This window comes from Microtus ochrogaster, chromosome 17 (genome assembly GCF_000317375.1).
Source record: "Microtus ochrogaster isolate Prairie Vole_2 chromosome 17, MicOch1.0, whole genome shotgun sequence".
In the NCBI taxonomy this organism is placed as follows: domain Eukaryota; kingdom Metazoa; phylum Chordata; class Mammalia; order Rodentia; family Cricetidae; genus Microtus; species Microtus ochrogaster.
This window is the reverse complement of record NC_022019.1, coordinates 13,194,257-13,201,133: the sequence shown is the minus strand read 5'-3', so window position 1 is coordinate 13,201,133 and position 6,877 is coordinate 13,194,257. Positions and strand designations below refer to the sequence as shown.

General features: G+C 50.1%; 1 protein-coding gene across 2 annotated transcripts in view; it reads right to left on the bottom strand.

Annotated features, from left to right (window-relative positions):
* Extl3 (exostosin like glycosyltransferase 3) overlaps nucleotides 1-3,955 on the bottom strand; it is a 92,468-nt gene extending 88,513 nt beyond the window's left edge. For both annotated transcript variants that reach the window (XM_026783217.1, XM_005355515.3), the window contains exon 1: nucleotides 3,573-3,955. The gene's annotated coding sequence lies outside the window, so the exon portion shown is untranslated. The remainder of the gene's footprint in view (nucleotides 1-3,572) is intronic.
* Between the last annotated feature and the right edge of the window lie 2,922 nt (nucleotides 3,956-6,877).

The following is a 6,877-nucleotide window of genomic DNA, read 5'->3' as shown; positions in this document are numbered from 1 at the left end:
CAAATAAATAATTTTTTAAACAGAATTTTCTTATTTCGATGATCAAGCCAAGAGGTCTGTCTACTAAAAAAGGAACAGGTGCTCATTTGCATTTTAGGTTTGGAAGACACAGTGAAGACAGTTTTCACTCTTCAACCTCCTTGGCAGCAGAAATGTCTGAGAACAAGCTTGCCTGATTCCTCATCCACTGCCCTCAATCAACAGTTCATTTGCTAATTAAGACTGTGTTCACCTGGATTATCTTTGTGCTGTACTTTTCCTAATTATAAACATTGCTAAGCAGTAAGAGAAATTGCTTGGAGATCAAGTAAGAGCAAATCAATTGGCTTATGGCAGTGGCTATAACATAGGATGAAACATGCCTTTAAAATACAGTTTATGGAGCTGGAGAGACGAATCTGTGTTAATCTCACAGAGGCAGGGTTCTGTCCCCAGCACACACGTGGTGGCTCACGGTCATCCATAACTCCGGTTCTGGGGATCCGATTTCTTCTTCTGGCCTCCAGGTACACATGCAGTGTACATACATCCTCCCAGGCAAAACACTCATACACATAAAATAAATCTAAAAAGAAAAAACTAAATTATGATTTATTTTCTATTGGGGGTGGAGATCCATGAACAAAACTTTGCCGGGCATTGAAAAGTGGGCAGAGTCACTCCACTCGGCTTTGCCACCTGAAGCCTCCAGGTTGTGACATGATTGCCAAGGAAACAGGGTAACAGGAAGTTGAGACTGAAAGGACTGAACTCCTAATGAAGCAGAAACAGGCTGATGGGGGAAGACACCCTCAAGCCCAAACCTCCAGGCATTTCAGTGTTTCCTAGATACCGAACCTTACTTTTTGCATAGTGCTAATTACGAACTTGAAAACTAAGAAGCTGGGTGTGGCATCAAGGAGACCCCGGGGCCGTCCTGGGTGGCCTGCCGGAACACCAGGACCCCACCAGCTCAGCCCAAGGGACAGCATCTCCTGAGAGGATGGCCAGCGTGTGGCGGCTGCCACTCACCCTAGCCTGTAGTGCGTGCTAGCGAATCCACGATTCCAACTTCCCACCAGTCGCCTGCGCCCGAAGTTGCATCCATTCCCACGGGAGGGACGGCCTGGAGCTGCACGAGACTGCACACCAGGCTCCAGATGCCCTCTAGTCCCGCGCTCGGAACCCTTGGAAAAGCAGTGCGGGGGATCCGGGCAAAGCCCGCGGCCACGCCCACACTGCTCCAGGACTTCCTCCGGAGCCCCTACCTCGCCACAGCGCCGGGAGCAGACAGACACCTGCAACACCCGACAGCCGGACCTGTCCCCCGCCACCCAGACCACGCCTTTACCAGCTGGGCCACGCCCCCGCAGCTAGGTCCCACCTCCTAAACTAGGCCACGCCCCACAGAACTAGACCCTGCCCAAACGTCCAGGCCGCGCCCCCGATGGGGAGGCCCCGCCCCACCGCTTGAGGTTCTGCCGCACGAGCGGAGGCTCGGTGCATTGTGGGATACTTCAGACCAACGCCGAGCCTGTGCTGACCCCTGGTGGGCACTTCTGTAACGACACCCGGAACGTGTGAGCGGCTGCGGGGCTTCAGACCCTTGGGGGCCCCCCCCGCTGGTGGCCGGGTTGCTCGTTCAGTAAAATACCAAAATAAAACGGAAACCTGTAAAACAGCTGGAGCCTCTTCCCTCAGAGTACATAAGCGAAAGCTAAAACACCTCCGACGTTAGAAATTTTCCTGACACCAGGGAAAAACAATGGAAAACGATAAATGATGTCAAGATGAAAGAAACATATCCAATGAACGCACAGTTCAGCAGAGCTCTAGATAAACAGGAATGAAATACTATGCAGTGGGGCGCAAAATTGTGCCTTGCATTTCCTTTCTTTAATTTTTAAAAAAAAATTTTCTGGCTTTTTTGTTTGTTTGTTTGTTTCTGAGATGCGGTTTATAACAGTCCTGGTTGTCCTGGAACTCTGGAACTCATGCTGTAGACCAGGCTCACCTCGAACTCAGAGATTCGCCTGCCTCTGCCTCCTGAGTGCTGGGATTAAAGGCATGCGCCACCACCGCCCTTTTTTCTGGCTTTTGAGATGGGATCTTTTTATATACCCCAGGCTATTCTCGAACCACTCTTTGCCTCAGTCTTCCAAGCGCCGAGATCCCAGGGGTATGCTGCCAATCCACCCAGTCTCGTTTCTAGGTTATCGTGACTAGTTCTGATTTCCTTGAGCACAGTGGGATTTCAGTTTTCCCATACTCGAAGTGACCCACCCCCTTCCCCGCTGTCCCTCTATACAGCTCTGACTGTCCTGAAACTCACCATAGACCAGGCTGGCCTCGAGCTCAGAGATCTGCCTGCCTCTGTCTCTGCGTGCTGGGATTAAAGACAAGCGCCATCACACCTGGTTCATTTAAGTGATTTTTAAAAATATCTACACACAAAAATGTTTCTGAGGCCTTAGAGAACCACGGCAATTTTACTTCTGCAGATTGTGGCAGAATACCAGAAGGCTAGGATTTCTTCAGAGTGTATTAGTTTGGTAGACTTCTCTAAAGGCTCAGACTAGGTGGTTAAAATGGCTAGCAGGCACATACTCCAGAGGCTAGCAGGCTGTGAGCGAAGACTCACCCTAGCAAAGTGGGTTCCAGTGTTTAAAGCTGAGATGGAGGGATTTGTGTCCGCCCTGTCTTCATGGTTACAGTGTAACCAAATTTTCCCTGCTTATAGGGCCAGTCAGCTTTGGTAAGGGGCTTGCCCCATTCCAGCACGTCTCATTCTAAACCTACTGCATCCACAAGGACCCTGCTTACAAGGCAGATCCCTTCTGTGGCTCTGGGCGGTTTAGAAGGTCAGCATATGATGGGAGAGAGGACGACAACTCAACCCAAAACTGGGGGGTGAAAGTTGAAAATTCCCAGCACAATCTTAGGACATTTTTATGAAAAACACACAATGAATGACAAAAATATTGTAAATAGCCCTAAATGTATCAAAGTTCTGACAGCTGAAACACAGTAAGACCAAACTGATTACTCTGGTCTTCTGGCCTGTATCACTTCTCCAGCCTTCCAGGACAAACCTGGCACTGTGGACTAGTTAAGGTAGCCCTAGAGATTTCGGAAACCTGCTTGGTGTGTATTTCATGTGCCTGGACGCTGTTCATATGCCTGGTTTGGCAGAAGGGCCCATTTCGTACATTTGAACCTTGGGGTCTGGGGCAGAGAGGGCATAGCCAGTCCTCCTACTGAAGCAGATGTTTGATCAGAGCCACCAGGTTGGAGAGGATGCTTCACAGGTACAAAATGACTTCCAGAGCCAAGACATATCTCCAAACTGTAACTGTTAAAAGCTTTGGACTGTCTACAAGAAACCAAGTCCTGCCTACCTAGCCTGTCAGAGCTGTGTTTTATTGCTAGAATCTAGGAGAACCCCAAACCCAGCATGGATTAGCTCTGGTCTGTGGTGTGTATGGACATCTATGTCATAAACACCCCCAGCTGACTTCAGCCTACTCACAAGAGGACACAGAGCACAGTGTTGGGGACTCCAGCACACCACCGAGATGGAGCGACTGACTTACCAGTGATGCTCAAAGCGTTGGCCACGGCTGGGAGTCCTGCAGTCGAAAGCCGACAGCAGCCACTGCTTTTGCGAGAAAGACACAAAGTTCAGCCGGACAGCTGTGGCTGGAGGGGAGCAGTGGACAGTGGACAGCCAATCGGAAGCAGCTCAGTGGGAAGCAGGGGAGCAGGGGTCTGGAAAGCTACCGGGAGATGGAGCTAACCTCCAGAGCTCACGTCTTTACTGCTTGCCAATTGGGAACAACGGTGAGGCGATTCAGCTTTTCCCAGATTGAGGGCAACACCCCCTATTCAGCTAAATAGGGCACAGTCCCCGAGAAGAAAGTGCTAGGAACACAGGTGGCCAGACAGCTGGTCCAGAGCTCACACAGATGACCTTCATTGCTGTGCTCGGGGCCGCGTGGCTTTCTCGTTTCTCCAGCTGCACCCACGAGCACCCACCCCATTACAGCAGGTGATGCTTGTACTAACCAGGTCACAAGATCTAGAGTCACGTGGGCCTCCTTTTTCTTAATGCCTCGTAAAGAAGGCTAGAGCTAAGGACCCCTTGCCTAGCCGAGTCCCTGTATACTCGGACTCTTAGAGTATTGTTCAATTCTGTCTCAAGTGCTCTGTGATGCGCACACATGTATGAGAGATTTTTTTTTCCCCACAGACAGATCTGATCCTGGGTGTTTTTTCCTTCTTGGAACCTTTCCTGGGTGATCTGATGCCTGCTCCCTGGGTTCTCCAGCTGTATTTGCCGCCCTGCCCTTCCCCCACCCCACCCTTGGAACTTCATATTTTCCTTGCTTCCCTATTTGGGACCATTACCAGAAATCTTGAGATACACCTATAGTATTATCATTAGTATGTAGATTTTTAAACTATCTTTTATTGTGATTAAATAAATGTAACCTAATTAACCCTTTGCAGCCTAGAATTCAGTAACATTTTAAGCACATTGCCTCTGTTAGGCAACCATCAACACTTTTCAGAAATGTTCCATACCCTCTGTGAAGCTCAGTTACAGCTCAGTCAAGCCCTAATGCCCAACTCGTCTTAACCTGCTGACCCCAAATCTACTTTCTCTGTGAATTTATCTATTCTAGAAACTTCCTATAAATGAAGTCATTCAGCACAGCTTTTGAGTCAGCAGGGGTCTCCAAGGTCCATCCACGGGGAAGCAGGTTTCAGATCAATCTTCATCTGTTTCATGACTGAGTCTCTGGGCATGGGATGCCCCATTTCCCCATCCTCCTGCTGATGGACACTTGGGATGTTTCCATATTTGGGCACATGCTCAGGACACCACATGCTCCGAACAGGGGCCAACACTTGAAGTGTATTTCATCTGCCCCGGGGTAAGAGCTTGTTTCCACTGTGGGCCTAGCTGACTTCTCCTAATCTTTCAGAACCCTTCCTAAAGGTCAGTATGGTGGCACACGCCTGTAATCCCAGCACTTGGGAGGTGGTGGTAGGAGGATCAGGGGTACAAGACTTGCCGGAGTTCCATGAGATCTGTCATGAGAAAAAGAAAGAGACAAAGAAATAGAGGAAGAATTAATGGAGGAGGAGAAGAGAAGGAATTAATGAAGGAAAGAGAACTATGGAAAGAGAAGAAAAATACCTTCATAAATAGCCAGTGTCGTGTTACATGCCATTAATCCCGGCTCTCAGGAGGCCGAGGTAGGTGGATCTCTGTGAATTCAAAGCCAGCCTGGTCTACATAATGGGTTCCAGACAAGCCAGGGCTACACAGCGTAGCCTGTCTCAAGAAAAAGAAAAAATAAGTTCATAAACAGTAAACAAAATGTGGTAAAATAGGAGCCCCAGCCTGCACCTCCCCCCGGGCCCGTGGGTCTTTTCATGCCACCCCCTGTCCTACGGGCTTTCCCCACATGGGATGTGTAGGAAGAGCAGAAAGACTGAAGCCTCTGATTCAGAGACCCCAGCAGCCTGGACGTGACAGAAAGTTACATTCGGTGCAAGGGCGGTAAAGCCGGGTCTACACTTGGTACCTAGATGGATGCTCACGGGGCTATTCTCAGAAGGTAACGCGTGCACAGCCGGCTGTGGGGCACTTCCACACGGGTCAGTGGATAGGAGAGGGATGGTAAGACTGGAAGACAGATGGGTAGATGAGAGATCAGAGTGAATGGCCAGCTAGAACTTGCTGGCTTGCTAGTCACCAATGAACACGCAGCAGAACCTCGGCAAAGCCCTTAAATCACTGTGTTAAGTAGTAAGAACCAACTCGCTACAAGAAAGCTGAAACAAGGGCTCAGGAGATGGCTCACTGAGAAAGAGTGTGTGCAGTTAGAGCAAGGTGAACTGAGCTCTAATCTTCAGCACGCACGCGCACACGCAAGCGCACGCACGCACGCACGCGCACACGCAAGCGCACGCACGCACGCAAGCTGAGCATGGTCGTACTAGCAATGGAGAGCAGAAGCAGGACATCATGGGGGCTCAGTGGCCAGACAGTCTAGCCAAAGTGGCAAGCTTCAGCCTCAGTGAGAAATGATCTTAATAAATAAGGTGGAGCGCAAGAGAGGACACTAGCTAACGTCCTCCCTGGCCTCCCCAGGCACACGCACAGGCTCACCCCTCCCCTCCCCGGCTCTGTGTGAGTACCGCCCACCCTCCCCACATGCACAAGAGATGAAACAGTGAGATGCCAGCATGCAATTCTATTTCATGCTTCACATGAACATAAACAGACTATAGAATACCAACAAGGACCCCATTGAGGGCTGAGAAATGCCATGACCTAACCTGAATTTGGTCAAAACCAGCTTGTTGCTGTGAGTCTGCCCCCAAGGACTGTCACTTGAAAGCCTCTTTGATTTCCTTTCCCGGAGCCAGAGCCTCAAGACTATGAACTGGATGCTGTCACTTTGTCTGGGTGGTGACATTCAGTGTGTAGGCTCAGAAGTTCCCCTATGACCCTAACCATGGGTCATTACCAGGCAGAATTAAAAAATTAGCCTCTGGGGGCCAGGGCTGTAGCTGAGCAGCAGAGTGCTTGCCCAGCATGCGCAGAGGCGTGGGACTGCTCCCCCAGCACCTCCTAAGCTAGGCATGGCAGCATACACCTGTAAGCCAGCACTGAGCGGGAGGAGGCAGGAGGATCCGATGCTCAAGGTGACCTTTACATAGAGTAAGTTTGAGCACAGCCGAGGTCATACAAGACTGTCTTTCGGGCAGTGTCCCCTGGCATTCCTGGATCACCCTCCGCTATCCAGGTTCACACACAGGGCACAAGTGCTAAGTGAATTCACTTAGAAAGGAAGGCTGCCCACCTAACATGTTGCCACACGTC